General features: G+C 40.1%; 2 long non-coding RNA genes across 2 annotated transcripts; both read left to right on the plus strand.

Moving 5' to 3' along the window:
• Positions 1-6,768: 6,768 nt before the first annotated feature.
• On the plus strand, positions 6,769-8,651 carry LOC111947717 (uncharacterized). Its single transcript, XR_002873611.2, has 3 exons — positions 6,769-7,403; positions 8,049-8,105; positions 8,514-8,651. It is a non-coding gene; the product is annotated as an uncharacterized LOC111947717 (long non-coding RNA).
• Positions 8,652-20,650: 11,999 nt separating this feature from the next.
• Positions 20,651-22,716, plus strand: LOC111947716 (uncharacterized). The gene is made up of 3 exons (XR_002873610.2): positions 20,651-20,785; positions 21,117-21,212; positions 22,569-22,716. It is a non-coding gene; the product is annotated as an uncharacterized LOC111947716 (long non-coding RNA).
• Positions 22,717-23,285: the final 569 nt, after the last annotated feature.

Raw genomic sequence — 23,285 nt, forward strand, 5'->3', positions numbered from 1 at the left:
TCCAACACCAAAGATTTTCAAACATGATTGAAATTAATAAAGTTTGGCCTCAATTACAAAAGGGGTTTATTCAGACATACCTTTGGTTTGTCTGAAGATGAATAACCCCTCTTGTTAGAATAAAATATGTCCAACACAAGAGGCCCTCAGCTCTCATCTGTTTGCCTAGCTGTTGGACAGGACAAGTTAAAAAAAAAAAAAAAAAAAAAAAACAGAAGATTAAATATAGAGAGATAAAAACAATAAAATCAGTACAGCAACACAGCAATAACAGAAGTTTCATGTTGAATTAAAAGCCAGAGCATAAAAATGGGTTTTCAGGCAGGTTTTAAAAATGGGCAGTGATGGAGCTTCTCTTATGGACAGTGGCAGAGAGTTCCAAAGCTTTGGAGCAGCGACAGCAAAAGCTCTGTCCCCTCTGAGCTTCATCTGGACCTCGGTACCTCCAGAAGCAGCTGATCAGCTGATCTGAGGCACCGGGCTGGCGAGTAAGGAGAGAGAAGTTCAGAGAGGTACAGCGGGGCAAGATCATCTAAACATTTAAAAACAAATAAAAGAATCTTAAAGTGAACTCTAAAATGCACAGGCAGCCAGTGGAGCGAAGCTAAAATTGGCGTGATGTGATCTCTCTTACGTCCTTCAACCAGAAGACGGGCAGCAGCACTTTCAACACGTAGACATGAGAGAGACGACTGGCTGAGTCCAACATACAGAGAATTACAGTAATCCAGCCAGGACGTGATGAACACGTGGATCACTGTTTCAAAATGTGCAGCTGTTAAAAAAGGTTTTACCTTAGCAAGTTGGCGAAGATGAAAAAAGCTTGACTTCACCACTGAGCTTATCTGCTGATCCAGTTTAAAATGACTGTCTAGTTTAAAACCCAGATTAGAAAAAAAAATTTTAAAAAGTTAGTCAAGGGACCCAAATCACCTTGGGAAGGTTCACTAAAATCACTTGGTCCAAAAAAATAGAACTTCTGTTTTATTTTCATTAAAACTGAAAAAAGCTAAGGTTAAACCAGTTCTTAATGTCCTGAAGACATGACAGGAGCTGCTTCATGGAGAGATCATCTTTTTTTAACGGCAGATAGATCTGGCTGTCATCTGCGTACAAATAAAAAGAAATGCCGTTACTCAAGATTGACCCTAAGGGTAACAGATACAGAGAGAACAAGAGTGGCCCTAGAACCGATCCTTGTGGAACCCCATAAGAAACCAGAGTTGTGGTAGATTCAAAACCACCCAAGCTGACACACATGGCTCTTTCTGCCAGGTAAGATTTAAACCAGTCCAGTGCTGTACCATGGATCCCCACAGAGTTCTGGAGCCTAGATATTAAAATATTGTGGTCTACAGTGTCAAATGCTGCTGTTAAATCCAGCAGAACCAGGACGACATAGTCTCCATCATCATTTGCCAGTAGAATGTCATTGCTGACTCTTAGTAATGCTGACTCTGTACTGTGCAAGGGCCTAAAATCAGACTGGAAGACTTCAAGAATTTGATGTTGGATTAGGAAGTCCTCTACCTGCGAGTAGACCACTTTCTCCAGGAGTTTAGAGATGTAGGGCATCTTGGAGATGGGTCTAACATTACCCAACACAGTACTATCCAGGCTGGGTTTTTTAAGTAGAGGCTGGACTGTTGCATGTTTAAAAACAGCAGGGACTACACCCGCAGCCAGACTGCTGTTGATGATTGAAAGGACCATCTGTGCTATGGTTGGGAAAACCTCCTTGAAAAAGTTGGGAGAGATGCAATCTAGGGGAGAACCTAATGGTTTTCTTTGACTGACCAACTCATTTAAGAATTGAAGAGACACTGGCTCAAAGTCTTTGAAATAGGCTGAGCAACAAAGATAAGTTGAAGGGTCAGAAGAAGGGAGAATAATGCCAGCCCTTATGTTCGAAACCTTAACATTAAAAAATTCTAGAAACATATTGCACAGGTCGGGTGAAGCTTCAAGAGACTCTGCCTGTGGAACACTCAGAACAGAATCCTTTTTTTTTTTTTTTCATTCATTTTCTGTAATGCTTTGTCCCTTTCGGGGTCACGGGGCTGCCGGAGCCTATCCCGGCTACTTGGGCGTAGGCAGGGGATGCCCTGGACAGGTTGCCAGTCTATCGCAGGGTAGAACATCCACAATCACACACCCATGCACTCTCACACTCACACCTATGGACAATTTAGAGTTGCCAATTAACCTATGAAGCATGTTTTTGGACGGTGGGAGGAAGCCGGAGATCCCGGAGAAAACCCACGCATACACGGGGAGAACATGCAAACTCCACACAGAAAGGTCCCCCATTGATGTATTTTTCATGTCCCCCAGCCGGGACTTGAACCAGGGGCCTTCTTGCTGTGAGGCAAGAGCGCTAACCACTGCGCCACCGTGCAGCCCAGAACAGAATCCATCATTTTAAAAAGCACCTGTGGGTTGTGCTGATTAGAAATAATAATATTGGCCAAGTACCCTTGTTTTAGCCTGTTTTACAGTGTCTTGATAAAAATTCCAAATGTTCTTAAGGATGTGTAGAGAGATCTGTAATTTATCCTTCTTCCAGTGACTTTCCGCTTTTCTACAGGCCCTCGGAGCTGCCCGGGCTCTCTACTTGAACCAGGGTTCAGGTTTAGAACGAGGCTCTAGTATCTTTAGAGGAGCCACAGATTCCAGGATGTCACTGCAGGAGGAATGAAACCAGGAACTGAGCTCCAAAACATCAGCAGCAGAGGAGGGAGCAGTGAGCTGGTTAAAAGCAGAGGAAAATTCACCAGCAGTGGAAGGGTTAAAAATCCTGCGGCGCTGAAGAGGAGCGGTAGATTTAACTGCAGCATGAAAAAGTTCAGCTTCAAACACCACAGGCATGTGGTCTAAAATAGCTAAGTCACAGATCTCCATATTAAAAACAGGCAATCCATAAGTCAAGTCAAGTCAACTTTATTTATAAAGCGCTTTTAAAACAGCAGAAGCTGACCAAAGTGCTGAACAATGCAGAATAAAAACAAAACAACAAACTAAAACAAACAGAATAAAATCAATAAAAATCGATACATTAAATAAAAATAAATAAAACCAATAAAAAAAATAAAAAGAATAAATAAATAAAACCAATAAAAACATCAACTCACACTGAGTTAAAAGCCAGGGAGAAAAGGTGAGTTTTTAACTTGGATTTAAAATCATTCAGAGAACGGGCCCGCCTAACCTGCATAGGGAGTGCATTCCACAAGCTGGGGCCAGCAACGGCAAATGCTCTACCCTCTCTGAGTTTCTGCTGTGTCCTTGGCACATCTAGGAGCAGCTGGTCAGCTGATCTAAGTGAGCGGGAAGGGGAATGCAGATGTAGCAGCTCAGAGAGGTAGGGCGGAGCCAGACCATTTAAAGACTTAAAAACAAATAAAAGAATTTTAAAACAAACTCTAAAATGGACAGGCAGCCAGTGGAGAGAGGCCAGAACTGGTGTGATATGCTCTCTCTTCCACATTCCAGTTAACAAGTGTGCAGCAGCGTTCTGCACCAGCTGGAGACGGGACAAGAATGAGTGAGGGGCACCAAAGTAAAGATAGTTACAGTAATCCAGCAGAGTTGTAACAAAGGCGTGGATTACTGTCTCAAAGTGCTTCTTGATAAGAACGATTTGACTTTAGCCAGCTGCCTTAACTGAAAGAAGCTGGATTTCACCACCGAACTGATCTGCTTGTCCAAATTAAAACCAGTGTCAATCTTCACTCCTAAGTTTGTGACAGTAGATTTCACTGATTGAGTGAGAGAACCCAGAGCTATAGGGTGTGACTCACTGTTGCCACTGGGACCAAAGACAATCACCTCAGTCTTTTCCTCACTGAGGTGGGGAAAATCAAGAGCCATCCAGATTTTCAATTCCTCCAAGCACTCAATTAAAGGGAAGATGGAGGGGGCATCCTTCTTTGTTATTGGCACGTATATCTGGGTATCGTCCGCATAGCAATGAAATCACAGTTATGCTTTCTAAGAAAGGAACCCAGGGGGAGTAAGTAAAGGGAGAAAAGCAGAGGCCCAAGGACTGACCCCTGCGGGACCCCATACAGTAAAGGAGCAGAGGAAGATTGAACATTATTGAGGTTTACACAAAATGTTCTATCTTCTAGATATGACCTGAACCACTGCAGAGCAGTGCCACGGATGCCTACAAGTTGCTGTAACCGGGAGATCAAGATGTTGTGATCCAGTATGTCGAAGGCAGCCGTAACATCTAGTAGTACCAGAATCACATGGTCTCCAGCATCTGTAGCTAAGAGGATGTCGTTAAACAATCTGAGCAGAGCTGACTCGGTGCTGTGTAGAGATTTGAAGCCAGACTGGAAAACCTCAAGGTTGCCATTTTCATCTAAAAAATCCTTCAATTGGACATACACAATTGTTTCCAGAATCTTCGAGAGGAAAGGGAGTTTGGAAATGGGCCTAAAATTGGACAGCACAGAGGGATCCAGGTTAGGCTTCTTGATCAATGGCTGTACTGTAGTATGTTTGCAGTTTCTAGGAAACACACCAGAGGAAATGCTGCCGTTTACAACAGCAAGAACTGCAGGTCCCAGAGTAGTGATAACCTCTTTAAATAATCCGGGTGGAACCGCATCAGAGGGGGAACCTGGGGGCTTCAGGTGTTTCACAGTCTCATATAAAACTGACAGAGTCACTGGTTCAAACTGGTCAAAGGTTACAGGGCAAGACACAACAACTCAAACTCAAACTCAAACTTTATTTATTTATATAACGCCTTTCATTTTGGTTAAAAACACAAAGCGCTTAACATAAAAACAGATAAAACAGTCATAAAAAGTGAAAGTTATTAAAAACAGAAAACAAAGGACAATCACACAAAGAAGGTACCCCTCCCTCACCACCCCCCGCCCCACCCCCACCCCCACCCACCCAGTTACCCCAGTAGAACTGTGAACAGAAAAAGAACTGCAGTTGAAGAAGGTCTGGCTTGGTACTGCTGCGAGGAAACGATATCATGGGGATCCATTCATTCCAAGGCCCAGCCGGACCACAGGGGCCATTACCGCAGCGCCCGCCCAACACAGGGCAGCCCAGGGCCCCATCCATGGCTATTAGACCACAGAGTGGGACCCCAGCCCGTCCAACCAGAACGGGCACCACAGCAACGGAACGCCCTACAGGTCAAGCTGGTGGTGCCCAAGAACGATGGATCCCCCAGAGGAAACACTGGAGTAAAAAACATCAGAATAAAAAATAAAAATGATCATAAAATAACAACAATAAAAATAGAAAAAGATAAAAAATAAAATAAGATATAAGAATGTTAGTAATTAAAAAATAAAAAAAATAAAAACGTCAGTGATTAAAACATAACCTAAGAATCATGTTAGGTTTGGAGTTGCTGGACCCAAAAAGGCAGACGAGGACTTGGTTTGATTTGAGTTTTATTGTAGGATGAAACAGATGAAGTTGGGCGTTGGATTCTTGGTGTTGGTCTTGGTTCTTTTGGGTTTTTGTCCTTTGGAGGAGGATTCAGAGTTTCTTGCGAAATTTTGATCTGGAGGCTTGGGTTCTTGCGGCTTCGGTTCTGGTGGCTTTGGAGTGGACGTTGGCTTTGGCGTTGGCTTGGGCGTCGGCTTGGCTTGGTGTGGGCTGTGGGCGTTAGCTTTGGCTTGACTTGGCTTGGCTTGGCTTTGGATTTGGCTTGGGTTTCGGCGTAGGTTTTAGCGTAGACTTCGGCTTTGGCCTTGGCGAGGGCTTTGGCGTAGGCTTCAGTTTGGCTTTGGCTTGGATCGGCGAGTCCTTCGTTAGGGCAGACGAACCGACAATGGCTGGAGGGCCAGATGGACTAAATAGGGTCCCTGATTGGATGTTGAACAGGTGTGCGAGACCGGATCATCACGCAGGTGTGCGGGGACGACCCCGACGCCTGACAAATCATTGGTAAAATAACAATAAAAAGAATTGCATATTAGAAACAAAGATAATAATAGTCCTTACAAGAAAATAAATAATTAAATATGTAAATAAATACCTCAATTAATAAATAGATGAATAATAAAAGACATAAGGAATGATCAAAGTCATATAAAAGCCAGACTAAAAAGGTGGGTCTTGAGCCTCTTCTTAAAAACCTCTACAGTCTCTGCGGCCCTGAGGTTCTCTGGCAGGCTGTTCCACAGGCGAGGACCATAATGGCAGAACGAAGCCTCACCATGTGTCTTGGTCCTTACCCATGGCCGGCCCTCCCTATACGTGAATTACGCAGCCGCGTAGGGCCCCCGTCACCAGCAGGGCCCCGAAGTGGCGACAAAAATTAAATTAAAAAAGACCCAAATCTGGCAACCCATTTCATAGAACTTCCTTACCAACGTGTGCTCTGAATGTTGTGCAAAAGAAAGTTGCCTGCACTTTAATGATCCCCCCTGTCAGCACACATGAACCAATTTGGCAACCCAAATAATGACGTTACACCATTTAGCAACGATTGGTCAACATAATTGCATCTGAGTCTGGCACGGTGTGCATTTACGAGCGCATTTTGTTTCAATAAAGTTGGGGAAAAGAAAAAAAAACAGCACATTTTGTCACGCTGATCAAAGCGACAACAAGAAAACGTCATGCCTCAGAGACTTTATCCACCACCAGGAGCTAAAAAAAGATAAAGAACTTCAACATCCATAACAAGGTAAGTTTGGAGGATGTTGGGGCTTTATTTTTACATTATCCAGCATTTCTGTGCAGCTGCGCAATTTACGTAAAATACGAAGCGATCTGAGGTGAAGTTTGCACATAAACGACCCCCTTTGTCGTAATTTCCCATGGAAAACTCGAAAATAATTTTGATACCCAAGTTTCCAAGATGAGGTTGGACATGACCTTCTAAAACGGCGGAAAGTAAAGAAAAGTAAATAATGACAACTATATGGTGGCTGAAAAATGTTTTAACTCACGTTATCGTTTTGTTTCATTGTTTTGCTAACACATATTTAGTGCGTTCTGCATTCTCCGGTTTATTACAGCATAAAAACTGCTGTTTATCTGTTATAGACAGGTAGTCAGGTAGTCTGAGTTTTACAACAATGAGTGTGTCATAAATCTTGCATCGGCATGAAATATGGAGAATAAAAACTACCAAATACATAGGAAATAAAGGTTCTCATCTATAAATGACAAACAAAATAAATGTACTAATTTTAAAATTATGAACATACAAAATAATACAAAAAGAAGTGTATAAAAGGCTTATATTTCCACTTATTCTCAAATTAGTGTTCACGTTTTATTATTTATAAGTAGGTACATTTATTTCTTATTTGTATTTTGCAGTTTTGATTCTACATAATGATGATGTTTTGCACAGTTCCGTCTCAGCCGACAGTTTCTTCTGCTCTCAAAAAGCATCAAAAGTATTGGAGGTGGGGATGGCTGGGCACTCTCCCTCCTTCTTTTCACGTTCCACCATCCATTTTAGAAGAACATAAACACTCACCTGAGCACAGGTGTTAGCTCAACAGACTGAATGACTGAAATATTTCACACTAGTTGGTTTTAAGGCATAAGTATGCGTGTGAACACTATCTGTTTTGTGTACATGTCGACAGGTGGACATTTTTGCAACTAACAGGTGTGTTTATAACATTTGAGTGTGTGTGTGGACAGGCTCCGCCCTTTTTTTTTGTTTTTTTTTACATTTGAACCTTACCATAATGATTAACAACCAGTAAACTTGCTGCTTTATGCTGCTTCATGGTCTTATCCCCCTTCCCCTCCTATTATCACCCCCTACCCCCCCTCTCTCTAACGTCCCTCTCTCTTCTTCCCCTCTTTCCTTTTCCGTCCGGTCCAACACCAAAGATTTTCAGACATGTTTGAAATTAATAAAGTTTGGCCTCAATTACAAAAGGGGTTTATTCAGACATACCTTTGGTTTGTCTGAAGATTAATAACCCCTCTTGTTAAAGTAAAATATGTCCAACCCAAGAGGCCCTCAGCTCTCATCTGTCTGCCTAGCTGTTGGACAGGACAAGTTAAAAAAAAAAAAAAAAAAAAAAGTATTGGAGGTGGTGCAGCGTCCACATCCCAAGATGTTCCTGACTTCACTGAAGATTTCATCTCAGGTAATTTTAAAAGCATGTAAAGTAATAAAAAAACAGTGTCTGCATAAACCCTTTTTTTCATAAACAGCAGCTGAAGAGTATGGAGCTCCAAACTGTTCATAATTAAATTAATGAAATATGACCTTATGCAAATATACAATCAAACAATAAACCTCTCATAAATATATCAAAAGATCATGAAATTGTGAAAAACCTGCACACAGATTTTAAATGAGCCACTAAAGTATTATTAGTATTCTGCTAAAGATATTTTATTAGCTTTATCATTGATTATTGTATAATAATAATTCTTGTTTTTTAGCTGCAGAAGAAACTGCTGTCACCACATCTACTGTTGAAAGGGGAAACATTTGACTGTTTGACTTTTCACTGTTTGCTTTTATTGAAGTTCTGTCTTTTATGTTCCAGGGGCTCCAAGAGAGGCGTATATGGAAGAGGAGCCGACTGGATCCAAAATTCCACCTACCTCAAATCCAGTTGGTCCAGCTGAATGTCTAACCACACTCTCTGATCCAGTAAGAATGGATTTGGTGCAAAGAGGTCCTTTTCAGTCTGAGAAAGACTCTGACTTTCCAAACTCCCCCTCATTGAGCTGTTGTTTTCTTTATGTTGTATTGTTTTATTGTCATTTGATTTGCTATTAAGTTGCTGTTTTTAATAAGTTGGAGTTTTGTGAATGTCATTTGTTGACTGCCTAATAATACATTAAAAAATATATATCTATATATCTATATACATTTTTCATTGATTTTTTTTCTTTGCATTTAAAATTTGTTTGGCACCACTTAATGTGCATCCAACATCCAGGCAATATACTGTATTCAATTATTTGGCAGCAACCATAATTCACAAATGTATTAATAGAGATATCTCATTTATATTACAACAACAGTTGCGTATTTTGGTGCTGCTGACCAGTTAGAGGGCCCACAAATTAAATTTCGCTTAGGGCCCCCAGAAGACCAGGGCCGGCCCTGTCCTTACCTTAGGGACAACTAAGAGGCCAGTGCCAGAGGACCTCAGGGTCCGCGAGGGTTCGTATTTTAAAATAATATCATTTAAATAAGAGGGCCCAAGACCATCCACTGCTTCATCCCCCTTTGAAACAGGTTTTCCCTCGTTACCGAGATGTTAAATGTCATGGAAGCATCCACCCTATTTTCAAGTGCGACGAGGATGTCTGATACACTAAAACAGCCACATAAAACCATTTTTTATAACATGGGTTCAATTAAACATCACAGACGGAGATGGATGTCCATCATTTTATCTTCATGTAACAAAGTTCATTCCACTGCATACCTGCTGTATTGTCCATGCATGTCTTTGCAAACTTCAACTTTTTCTGTGATGTTACTGTAAGAAAAATTGAGACAAAAGAAAAAGGGTTACAACTTGTTTTATTAAAAAAAAACTTTTTCCCTGCCTATGAGGAAAATCACTGTTGTTACCTCTCCCCACAAACATTTGCGTGTGCACATATTTCCTCCTTGGTAAAAGGTTGACAACACAGTGAACAAGCAACCTATGAAAATAATGAGTCTAAGTTATAATCACTTAGTACTTAATTGTTGCACTTGTAGCACTTATGTCAAATAAATATAATAATGGTACTTTATAATGTGTACTGTGGTGTGCTCACCTTACTCTCCAAAACTTGTGTCGGCATTTCTAGTGGGATCTGTAACAGTTGTTTGTATAAAACATAATTCAACACTACTTACTAATCAAACTTCCTTGTAATTTAGCTTGTACCATACAAATGTTTGTAATGGACAAATGTAACTTTTTGTTTGGTGTCTATTTTATCTATCTGACAGAGAAAACCCAAAGAGTGGGAGACAAGCACAATTTCAGGTGCTAAAGAAATTAGAGGAAAGCATTTGCAATATCAACTGTGACATCTATTTGCAAGAACCAAAAGAAATGAACAATTCTAGACTTCACGAAATCAACAATTATAATTATATATTTTTTTAATTATTAACTCACCACATCATCATCCTCATCAATATTGGTTTCCTCTGCAGGTACTGTCTGTACAAATTAACATAAGATAGTGGAATAAGACAAAAAGAATTGGACAGTGCCTTAACTTGAATGCACGCCTAATGATTCTAGATGATGTATTAGACAAGGTTCTGCCAAAGCAGCGCGGATTGAATACAATTCAAAAGTAAAAAATATATGGTTTTAAATGAAGGTAGATGCCTTCCTTGTTGACTTAATGGTCACTGGGCCTCACTTCAAGGGTAAGATATTTTGGCCAGGTTCAACAAGAGGAGTAGGGGCTATCTACTGACCCATTACAGAGAACATATCTATTAGCTGGTCCAAAAACCTTTTGGTGTTTCACACAAGGAACTAGAGGAAGGTTTAGGAAAAAAGACATGGAAATCTCTGCTAAGAATGCTGCTCTATTGACTTGAAGTGGGACAATGACTATAACATAGGACATGTTCGTATAGTGATACAAACCAACATCAAAAGAAAGGCTTGATTTCACATTGTATATTTTACCCTGAAAGCCATTCCTCATAATTGCTGTTGATGCTGCAGTCCTTGACATGCAGCCCCAGGAGTTGCAGTGGCACATAGCTCAGACATGGGCAGCGGAGTGGTGTCAAGAGTGTGCTGGATAGGCATAATATACAGCCAAGACTTTCCTGTCTTGGTAATGCTGGTCCCAGAGTACCCCTCATCGTCAGGTGGCACAAGGATAAGTTTCCATTGGCCTAATCCTCCTGTTTCCATCAACATTAAAAATCATCAGCTCTTTGTTCAGAGAAAAATTCTCAAACACACCTTCTTCAGTAACAAAATCAATTCAGACTGAGATACATTTAAAAAGAAACAACAAAGTTTTACCCATGGCTTTGTAAAGCATCCATGCCCTTTCGAGTTCACTCATTTTGGGGTACACCTCACACAGAATGTCTGCGATCCTTGGGTGCCTGTAATAAACATTTTAATCAAACATCCCCCCCCCTGCACCTAAATCCACTTTTTTTAGTAGTTTGATGTGAGGTAACGTACCAGCTTATGGCCAGCATCCTCAGGAATATTAATAGCCCCTTTTCCCAACCCAGCCTGTAAGAGCATGAGCTCCTCTGAGGGTTTAGGACTTTTTTCCGAGGCACTCGGCAGTAGGCAGAACTGGACAGAGGACGTTTTACTGCAGAGCCTTTTATTGGTCATCCTTAACTTGGGTCTTGCATTGGTCCTGTGTTTAAATAACCCGGGGTAACTTCTAAAATAATTTGGGGGTTGGGGGGGGGGGGGGGGATTAAAGATGTGTCATCTGTACAACCAAACTTATCTCTTACTTACCACTTATCTCTCTAACAATAATAATAGTAATAGTAATGTGGCACTGTAATTTAAAGCACAAACCTGATTTACCTTCAGTTACATTTACTCACTCGTTTCGTAATTAATTTATTTTAAGTTTATTTATACAGCACTACTAACAACCTCAGTTGCCTAAAGAGCTGTACAACATATAAACAAGAGAAATAAGCAATAACACAAGCAGATCTATCTTAATGAGAATTAGATAGACATATCTTTTGACTAACAACAACCGAACCTGGCCACGCTTTGCTGCACAGTGCTGCCTGAAGGCCCCTGCGTAGGTACTGTCAAAGACATCTGTTGAGATGGTCTCTCTGATGTCTCAGGCCTGGAGTCCCTAGCTGCCTGTGCTGCCCCTCAACTTAATGAATAATACATTGAGCATTAACATCATCAACTCAGTAATCCAAAAGTCTTGCTGTTAAGTTAATCAGGGATGTTTCTCATCAACAGCTCACCTACAGTCGCATTAATCATTGGTATAAAAAACTTTCAATTGCTTTTGATACTTACTTGATGGTGGATTATTCAAGGATCTTCTAAGCATTTGTAGCAAACTAATTGCAGCGCTGCGCAAGTCATCCTAAAGAAATTCAGTGAAATTAATAAATGCACTGGCAGACAACAGTGACTGAAATGTAGATCTATATTCCTTCATTACGGTTATAACCTTTACCTCTTTCGGGTCTGTCATTTCTGGGAAGATAAGCAGGAAATTAAAAGTTAAGTGAGTCACCAATAACTAACAAGCATATAACAAGCATATAACTGAATAAACATACAAAAAGGGCAAAAATAATAAACAGTGAAATAGGACTGGGCGATATGGTCTAAAAAAAAAAAATCTTTGATTTCCGACCCCCCCGACCCCCCCCCCCCCCCCCCACTTAAGGAAAGCAATAAGTACAAACGGCGGACAACTTAAAGCAAATTTTGCTTTTATTTAATCAAACGCAAGACAAATGTAACCCCCATTTCTGGGATGAATTATAAAGTAATAACACACACTTGGAATCAAAGATTTTTCTTCTTGTTCCCTTTTGGACTTGTCTTGTTTTATATAATTTTGTCTTGTTTTTGTCTTATTGTGTTATTCTACACATCACAAATAAGAAGGCTACTTACTTAATGTCCCAGCTGTGTTTTAAGTCATACTTTGTCGTCTAGACTAAAAGCAGACAAACATTCACTGTGAGAGAAGCACCATTTTCTAAAGGATCATCAATACAGCTCATATCTGGGGTCTAAGGTTTTAAATCAATTAATAAACCCGTCTTCTACACGGGGAAGATGATGAAGCAGTGGGAGTCGCAGTCAGACACCCCCACCCCCCGCCTCCGAACACAAAATACGCGGTACAAGTAATGATTACAACGCAGTATTCTTTATCAACAAATAACAGTAACATCTATCTAAATAATGAACTAACTATATAGGCGTTGTAGAATGAGTATGTGTGTGTAATTTTTAGGCAATGTTGCAGCGTGGGGTCTCTTGCTCCTCGTCTGTGGCAGTAAACCCAGACCAGTTCCAAACAACAGACGATTTTATTCCTTTCTTGGGAACAAACTTCCCACTCTCACTGGTAGCCATGTTGTTGCTTGTTATTTCGTGTGTGCTATAATGTTGTTTGTCGCTTGCGACACCGCCGTGTGAAACCAACGCTACGGAAGCTCTGGGAAGCCATAAATGCAACATTACACAAAAACTTCATTTATTCTTTTTGAAAAAAATTTAGAATTAATTCATTCAATCGATTTATCGCCCAGGCCTACAATGATTTGAAACCAAATTTAAAGCTATTGATTAAAAATCAAGCAGTAAAAAGAAAGATTCGTTTGATACTACATCATGAGATGCTGCTAGATTGTTAGCATTTGTTAATAACATGCTAATACACGCTTCCTGTATGTTGAGTTGCGTAGCAGCTCTGTCTCGGGTTAACTGAAGTGTACATGTATATTTAATAAAGTAATTTCACATGAGAAAAACGTACAGTACAAAAAAAACGCTGGACTTTCTTACCTTGTTCCTTGTTCCTTCCTTATGGCAATTTGTTTACGTTTTCACCCACGTTTTTCTTTCAAAGCCTCAGGAAAATGAAAGTCCCGCCCCGCGTGGCTTGCCGTTTTTGAAATGCAAATTTCGGCCAATCAGATTGACCAGAAAGGTTTCCGCCCCAAGTGACAAAAACGCCCCTTAACACTGAGCATAAATCCAGGTGAAATAGGAACTGACCACGCGGGATCCCCACTCTTTCAGGATTGCAGCCATGCAGTTTAGAATGGCGCCTGCGCGATTATAAGGTTCGCTCACTCAGTTCCTAAATATGCCCGCTCAGTTGTTTTTACGCCCTTTCACTTAATGCCAGAGATGTAATCCCATACGACTCCGTCTCTCTGGCTGAGTGAACACCGTGAGCACATACACACACACACCCACACAGGTTGGTGCATGTGTCCACGTCATAATCAAAACTCTTCTGTTGTGAAACCATAGTTTCTTACAATTCACCCTTCATTTTAGGGCTGCACGATATGAGGAAAACTTGCGATATGAGGGATTAATATTGCGATAACGATATCATTTGCGGTATATAAACAAATAGTGAAACAACCAAAAACATCACTCCCATTTTATTGCAACAGTTTAAGAATTGTACTCCAAATGACCCTCGTTGACATAGGATGGAACATCTAACATAAAAGGGCTCCATCTGATTGGTCAACAACGCTAAAGAATCTATCCGTTTGGTCAAATGCATAAAGGGATTTATTCGATTCGTTAAATTATTTAAGCTGCCATAAGATTGTTTTAGCACATTTAAGGTAACCATTTATTGCAATTTTTGCTGTGTTTTGCGATATGCATATTGCACAGCCTGATCTTGCGATAACGATAAATTTGCGGTATATTGTGCAGGCCTACTTCATTTCTACAGTTTAGTCCTCGGGTGCACATACAAGCATGCACATATAAGCGCTAACTGACGGCAGCCCAGCAGCAGCGGTGTCTTAGCCACGCCCCCTTCACTGACAGCCAACCCGGGGATTTGTTTGTTCTGTTTATATATTGTTGTCAGTCTTTGAAACAGCTGTTCCTAATTTATCTTGTTTTTGTTTCTTGGTTTTTTCTTTGTATAGTTTAAGGGGAATTATTTGTGGTTGAAGTAAATGTGATGAAGGATAATAGTGAAATGTATTGAATTCAATTCAATTTGTTTGTATAGCCCAAAACAGTCGTCTCGATGGGCTTCGAAGTAAACATGAACTCAAAAGGATCATGAATACAAAGAGTTCAATAGGAAAATACTAAAATGAACTAACAAACTGACTAAGCTATACTGGCATCCCTGCCCTTAGACCCCCCTTCGCGGTAAGGAAAAACTCCCAAAAAACCGGATTCCGGAAAAAACGAAGAAACCTCAGGGGTGCCCACATGAAGGAAGGATCCTCCCCCAGGACGGACAGGCGATTTACCAGAACTCTTAGAGAAGAATTAACTTATCTAAATCTACTACTACATATATAAAGTCCAGCAGACGAGCTTCATCCAGCCGTGGTTGGGGGGACAGTCAAAGGCGCGAGTCGAGCCGGAGACAGGAACCACAGCCAGGTGAAGGAGCAGGGGCAAAGGCGAGGTAAACGGTCAGGAACAGGAGCACGGATGAGCCAACTGGAGTCTGGAAGCACTCCCCAGGAGGGGAGAGGGAAAGAGTGACAATACATGAATCGCACTGCACCAAACAGCGGCATGGAAAACTAAATGATGAATTATGATCAAGAATAGAGGAGAGGAAGGGTAGAAGGAAATGTGGAATATTTCATGAGAATAATTTTCTTTATATTTTTTTTCTGAGTAGAGTGCCTAATTAGGTGGGAGTGGCAAAAGAAGTACATAAGAAGGTGCCTCACTCTCACAATGGCAGAGGAAGCCTCACTCTCATCATGGCAGATGGACTGAGAGTTTGAGAGATACATGGGCAGAAGGAGTGCCAGACTGAAGCGAACACAAGGAAGGTGAATTGTTCTGGAACCAGAATAATTTATGTTGTTTTTGCCCTCATCCCTGCTTTAAGTTTTTTTTTCGGAGCCAGATAAGAGGAAGCCAACGCTCCACCCAAAGAGAAGAGAGCCCTCCTCCCATTCAAACCAGCACCTCTATCATTAAGGGCAGAGGGTACCACACAGTCACCCCTGCCACTCTTTCCAAACTGCGATCCAGCGTACAGTCCCGACTAGCTATTGAACCTGCAGAACAGACGACAACTTCTGAAATGCAGGTATGTGCTCCATCGCGACATGGAAACACCACAATTCACGAAATGGCACCTGCACATTAATCAGAAGACTGTCATTGTGGGAGACTCCAACATCAGCCGCCTTCCACCTTGGAAGGTTGGGAAGGGTGGGAACGTACAAATGGACAGTTTCCTGGAGCCAGAGCATCACGATCCTCGTCCCTCACGTCAGCTTTTCACCTCACCTTTCACAGGAGGAAAAATCCTTCCTTATCCATCTCAATCAGCATATCCAGGAACAGATTACATCCCTCCATTTAGTGGCATCTTTGAGACCCAAACTGACAACATCCGCTGGACTGCAGTAACAGCCAAGAGGTTGCTGGAGCACTGGGGTTCCTGGTTAAACTAACACTTCCCCTAAACCTGTCACAGAGGGAGGGGAAAAATGGATTTATTAACCTATGTGATACTTTTGTACTTTCTTTAACACAGCTCTCCCTGCTGAGCAGAGGTCTTACCTTCATCCCATCCAAATGAATCGGTTAGTTCAAAAGGGGCCCAAGTCCAAGAGGTTTGTTTTTCCAGGAAATGCTTTTAAATGCATAGCTTAAAGGGAGGTTGCACCAAATGATTAATACTTTACCCAGATTTAGCACCAGTTCATAGCTTACAAATGCTATAATATAAAGCACCGCACTTTTGTAATTTCAGAGGACTAGCAAACTGAAGTCTCTGGACTTGGGCCCTTCTTGAATTAAACAGGGGTGCTGCCATATTGGATAACTAGTGCTGCCATCTATGGGATAAAGCTAAACCCATGCAACAGAGGCCCAAGTCCAGGAATTTTGCACTTCATGCATTTTAAACGTCAAGCAGTACATTACAACAAGCAATACATTACAACAAGCAATACATTACAACGGACTTGGAACTTTTTTTTCACATCATTAGACAGCTTTTCCCTTGAAGACCATAGAAGATATAATGTGGACTTGGGCCCCTTTTGAACTAACTGATTCAAATGTAACAGTAAGAATTTGATCCTTCTATCCAGACATGACTTAAAGGAATACCACCGTAGGATTAAATTAATCATTCACTATTAGGACAAGGACATCATCCAACCTCAGCCATTCACGCAGAAATCTGATTGGACACCCTCTTCTGCTACTCTTCCCCCACAAATTAACTCCTTAATTGACCAGGATATTTACTATTTTGAAAATGATTTTAAAATTATTCATAACGCACCAAAATTGAGCGGGATGAAGCTAGAGCTTTAAAAGAATTGGCCCAAAATAAAGACATAGTGATTAAACCAGCCGATAAGGGCAGTTTAACAGTAATTATGGATAAAACAGATTATTTACATGAAGGTTACAGACAGTTAAATGATGTGACTTATTATCGTAAACTCAATAAACCCATTTATCTAGACACATTAGTAGATAAAATTATTAATAATTTACTGAAAAATAAATGTATTAATCGAAAAGAAAAAACTTACCTCCAGGGCACTTTGCAACTGAGGCCCAGACGTTTTTACATGTTACCAAAAATGCATGTGGCCCCCGAAATTGACAATTCCATTTAAAATTCCTCCAGGCAGACCCATCGTTTCAGACTGGGAAAGTGAGACTTATTACTCAGCTGAATATTTGGACTTCTTTCTAAACCCACTATCCAACAAACATGACAGTTACCTTAAAGATAAGTATGATTTCATTGAAAAAAATTAAACAGCTAGCAATCCCAACAGATTCCTTACTCTTTACTATGGATATTGATAGTTTATATACAAAGATTGATCACAAAGAGGGAATAGACAGTATTAAGAGAATTTTTCAAAAATATCCTGACAAAGGGTGATCGTATAAAGAACTGTTCGTATTATTACAAATTACTCTGAACAGAAATGATTTTGAATTTAATGGGGAATTTTTTGTTCAAATTAAGGGCACAGCTATGGGTAAAAAAATTGCACCTGCCTGTGCCAAAATATTCATGGCAGAGTGGGAATCCTCTCCATTACAGAAATGTGCTTTTAAGCCGCTCTGTTATTACAGGTACCTCGATGACATCTGGGGCGTGTGGACTCACTCTCAGCAGAAGTTTGGAGTTTTCCTGAGGACTCTCAACAGTCACAACCCTTCCATCAAACTCAAGCAAACATGCCACGCCTCCTCAGTTGATTTTTTAGACACAACCACATTTAAAGGAAGTAATTTCCACATCACACACAAATTAGATATTGAGGTATATTTTAAACCCACTGACACACATGCCCTGCTATACAAGACCAGTTTTCGTCCCAAACACACATTTGCAGGCCTGGTTAAATCCCAGCTGCTCCGATTCCACAGAATCTGCCCCCAACAGTCAGACTTTCAGAAGGCCACCAAAATTCTTTTTTCTTCATTGTACACAAGGGGCTATTCTCACTCCTTTTTACGAAAATGCTTCTTGTCATTTCAACAAATTAAAGCAATAGATTTATCCCCCCTTTTACCTATAATCATAACATATTCTGCAGCCACGTGCAAGATGGTGAGACTCATCAGGAAAATCTCCAGGATCTGGTTCAGAACCAGGGACTGCTCAAGGAGCATAGATTTCTACCAGCCTACAGAAGAAATAAAAATCTCAGGGACATCCTAGTTAGAGCCAAGCTTCCTCCCCTTACACAATTTAAATCTAGAGCACTCAATTCTTTTTTCAAACATTTGGATTGGATATGCAGCCACCACAACAAAAATGTGTTTCCGTCTCTATACAGAGGGAGCCCTCAATCTAACCCTAAACCTTACCTGGTCCAACATTTCATCTCGCATGGATGGGATTCAGTTAGAGCAACAGTCATGCAGACTAATCCCAGATGGTCAACCCCAGAGAGAAGGAGACATGAGAGAATTCAGATTTCTAAATTAGACATTCTATCCTAGAAGTCTGAATGAGAAAAAAACATCATTGTTCTCATGATTGATGCTTAAGCGTTCTTCCTCCCTTCGTCCAGCAGAGGGAGATGCTAGACATTCCTTCTGCAACACCATATTGTCTAACCCTCTCTAATTTCTTTGTCCAGCAGAGGGAGACTAAGAATTGCCATAATCCATCTCAATATGGCCTTACCCTAAAGGTTTCTGGCCCTGACCCTAACCGTCTTTAACTTGAGGGCCCTAACCCTAATTAGATTGTGAGAACCTGGGGTCAACACAAAGAAATAAAATGACTGGTTCTATATTGCTCGGAGGGGAGAGCGAGATCTGGGTGGGGACAGAAATGGCCTGTGCACATGAGGGCTCCAGGCATACAGCGTGGAGCTCTCGCCCTAACCCTAACACCTAACCCCTAACCCTTCAACCGACATCCTACCACAACCCCTAACCCTAACCATTTTGACCGTTTAAAAAAAATGTATTTTACGTTTTTGAGTGTTCAACCCGCGTTGCAGATACAATATGGTCCTTGCAGTCAGTGACTGCTGCTGCGGACCATAATAAACCATTCACATTGGTTCCTGAAGTGCTGGCATGATACCACACATATTGAGCACAAAGGTTGGCATGCCCAGGTGAGTTAGAAAAATAACTGTACACTGTAAACACGAAAAGTCCATTGAGCTCAAAAGTTTTATAATCTCTGAACTCAAAAGTAACAAACAAGTTGAGTCAGCTTAAAACCTATAAGCCGATTCAAATTTGCCACAGTTATATCTTTATTGGACTAAAACATTTTGAGTAAATGAAACCTTGGAGTCAAAACTTATGAGTAATGAGACGTGTTGACGTCATAACGTACGCCCATGAACGTGAACTCAGCCACAGAAGTCTTCAAGATGGCGGAGGTCTGATGCGAGTGGCAGCTGGAACAAGTTGATAACTCACATACGTCTAGGTAAGTCGTATTATTTTATTTTTTATTTATGACTTTCGCCTCTGTATGATATATTTGTTGCTTCTTTTGATGTTCCTTCTAGTATATCCTTTTTATTCATGACGTGCTCCACGAGTTTGTATCTTCGAATATTTGTTCTGAATTAAACAATTGTGTATGTTTTGCAGTATCATGTCATCAGAGAATTATTGCTTGTGGTTAAAAGAAGTTATTAGGGCAAAATTTCAAGTTTTATGTTTACCGAGTTGGTTGGCGCACATTTTAAATTATCTAACCGTTACTCCTTGCTAACCGTTACTACAAGCTAACCGCTAGCTCTGGCAGAGCGGCTGCCACAGCCAGATATACGAGTCAGTGGGAATTGCCTTTTTTTCTACTACTTTTTACCACAGGCTCTGTGATTTGGTAATCGTTATGTTTTTGTGTAACTTGTATTTCACGTAGTAACCTAATAAATGCAAATGTGGGCTAAGCTAGCTGCCTCACGCTAACGTGTTCTCGTATCTTCTTTCAGTGAACCAGCGGTGCGTTTGAAAAATAAGAGCGGAGGTAAGTTTTGATTGTAATTAACATGGTTGCAATATTTAAGACACGAGCAGCTCCCAGTCCAATGAATCCTCTGGCTATGGAGAACATTTGACCTTATTGACAAATTAAATTAATTATAAATAAGTAAAAATGTTCAAGCTACCTTAATGCTATGTAGCAGTTATAACTTTGTCCTGAATTGGGCTCGAGTTAAAGTACTAAATGTATCATATAGTTTGCTTAATACTCAAAAACTGTATTTTGGCCCATGGTTTGGTTGTGATTTGTGTTTCACAATGTCAAATATTTTAATATAACTGTTTTGTCTCTTCCTAAAACATCCTCTGAAATATTCTAGCTAATGCACAAACATTAATATGCATCCTAGATTACATATTGTGGACAGAGTACTGAGGCTATTGTAAAATGCAGCAGTTTTTTCAAGCTACCACTAGCTTGAAAAAGCTTTAAATTGTGTTTAACATTTTAATTTTTTTTTGTAGATGTGAGCTGAGTTTCATCGCATCACAAATGTCAACCTGTGAAAATAGCTTTATTTTGACCTGGACAGACAGACGCCACGGATGCTGATCTTGTTGAGACAGAAGGCAGCACGAACCGGAAGGCTCTATGCGACATTCTTCACCTCTATGATAAACAGGTGAGGTGTAACTGCATGGCATAATCCAGATTATGCATTAGTATAGCTAAAAGAAGGGGCTGACTTGGATCGGTTCATATTAATCATTGAGTGTTTCTAATTCAGTGACTGACTGTAAATGTTTACTTCACTGGAGAAACAAACATCAACGTTGATCCCAATGCATTTGTAAATATGAATGTAATGTCATCTTATGTTTATTGTATTTTTTGAAATAACTGTACAATTTTAAGATAATTAAAAAGACTAGATGAACTGAACTGAGCCAGACCAAAGGGTGCAGTCATTTGAAATATGTTTGCCATATTAATTTGTATTTGTCTCTGTGCAGCAAGAACAGACTGCTGATGTCAAAGGTACTCCTGTCCTGTACTGGCTTCCCATATACAAACGTGAGGAGGACCCACAGTTCTTCAAAGTTTGGAATGTAAGTACTTTATGATGGATAATGTTTTATTCACTAAATAGTACCAGTGACAGTGTGCTGGTTAATACTCCAGCGGTGTGGGTAATACAACTTAACCAGAAAGTCATGCCAAAGCAATGTTATGTGACAAAGCACATACTCTCCTAAAATATTGCACTCCAGCTCATCTGTGCTCCTGTACCTGACCGTGGACCTCGCCTCTGACTCGTCTGGGGCCCACAGCCGTCCCCTATTTCATCTGGATGACGCCAATCTGCTGGAATTTAAAAATGCAGTTGTTGAACTAGAAAATGTAATTCTTCTCTAATAGTTCTGGTACATCGCCTGTCCGTCCTGGGGGAGGAGTCTTTGTTTGTTTTTTTTAAGGAGTTTTTCCTAACTCTGTAAGAGGGTCTAACGGCAGGGATGCCCAGTTTAGTTTAGTCTGTTTAATTTAGTTTAGCCAATGCCTAATGTATTATGATTTCATTTTCTTGTACAATTGCCGGTATGAAGCCCATGGAGACGACTTTTGTTGTGACATTGGACTATATAAATAAAATTGAACTGAATCTCTGCTCTTAAGTTGCATTGGCAAGAAGGTGACATTCTTTCCAGCAGTTTGTGTCATTTTTATGGAGATGTTCTGAGCTGTAGTTGAAAAACTGCCCCATAACAAAGACACAACCTGGTGGAGAGTAACGAGTGCTAACTGTGAGAGCATGACATCAGGAAAGAGTTCCAGAGGGTGAATAGTAGGTAAGAACCTGGGGCGGATGGAATTCCTGGACGTGTCCTGAAAGGTACTGACCATCTAGCACAAGCTGAGAGTTATGTTGGTGAAACTGGTTAGGTGGAGGGAGGGGTTGGGTTTGGGTGAATAAATGTGATCCTGTTTTCAGGTTGTCATGTTAAAAAAGCTTTTTATTTTTTTGTGTACAGTGCCTTATGGAATGATGAAGACTCTTATACAAATAGTCTTATTTTGATTTCATTTGATTTCGTATTATATAAGCTCTGTTCTTCCTAGTCCTTTCCAAGCAATAAATCAAGCTCTACATGACTTTAGTTAATGATCACTGTATTTAATTAAGGAAATGTGATTTAAGTGGCTTTTATGTTTTGTTTTATTTTCTGTCTTTTTAATCCATGCATTTAATCATTTCTGTAATGAGTTTGATAAATATCTGTAAATTATTTATTGCTTTGACTACAATCCTTGAAATCATTAATTTAAATCAACTTTAATAATTTTCCTGATGTGTAATTTCTTTCTTCTCTTAAAATGTCAATTTCAGGTTGTAGTTTTTGCATAAAGTTTTCTTCCCTCAAACGATCAAGTGTCTTTAATACTACACTGTTTTTTTTTCTATGCAGATTAAAGAGTCACCAGAGGCAGACATCAGCAACACCTCTGTTGGCATTCTGACCGTCAGCAACAACAATACAAGTTCAGTGCATTTCTGTCCGCTCAGTACAGCAGTTGTGGTGGAAGATGAGCTTGTGGTAGGCGACATTCCTAAATGGGTATTTTTTTTAGCGCTAATGTTTGTAGGGAAAGGGCAGCCTAAGAAAATGCAGTTTTATGTGGGAAAAGTGTAAAAAAAAATGCTGATACACAATTTTTGCTTTTCTTGAAATGTAAGAATGCTCTTTTTTATAAAGTTGTATAAGGAAATGGTGTAAAAAAGATTGGTGCTCATTTTTTTGCTTCACGTGAAGACTGATGTATTTTTTTATGGCTTTTGCACTTTTTTTTTACACAAATTGTGCAGTGTTTTACATTTTCTAGTACCACAAGTTGTTATAATGTACTTGTGTAAGGTGGTTTAAAAATAAACTTGCAATTACAATTCTGCCTCAGTTTTTCTTTTGTAAGAATGGCCCTGACTAAGAAGGACAAATAAGACTAGTTTAGACTGATTAATTTTGAGATGAGATATATTAAAGTTTTTTAGTTAATTAGCTAATGTATTAAGGTTCAATAAAATCAAAATATTCTAGTTCAGTAAAGTAAGAATCTTTATGTTAGTTAAATAAAAAGTTATAGTTTATTTTTAGTTAAATTGTTTTATTTTATTCAACTCAAAGATT

The sequence above is a fragment of the Oryzias latipes genome, chromosome 8 (genome assembly GCF_053564925.1).
Source record: "Oryzias latipes strain Hd-rR chromosome 8, Olatipes_Hd-rR_3.1".
In the NCBI taxonomy this organism is placed as follows: domain Eukaryota; kingdom Metazoa; phylum Chordata; class Actinopteri; order Beloniformes; family Adrianichthyidae; genus Oryzias; species Oryzias latipes.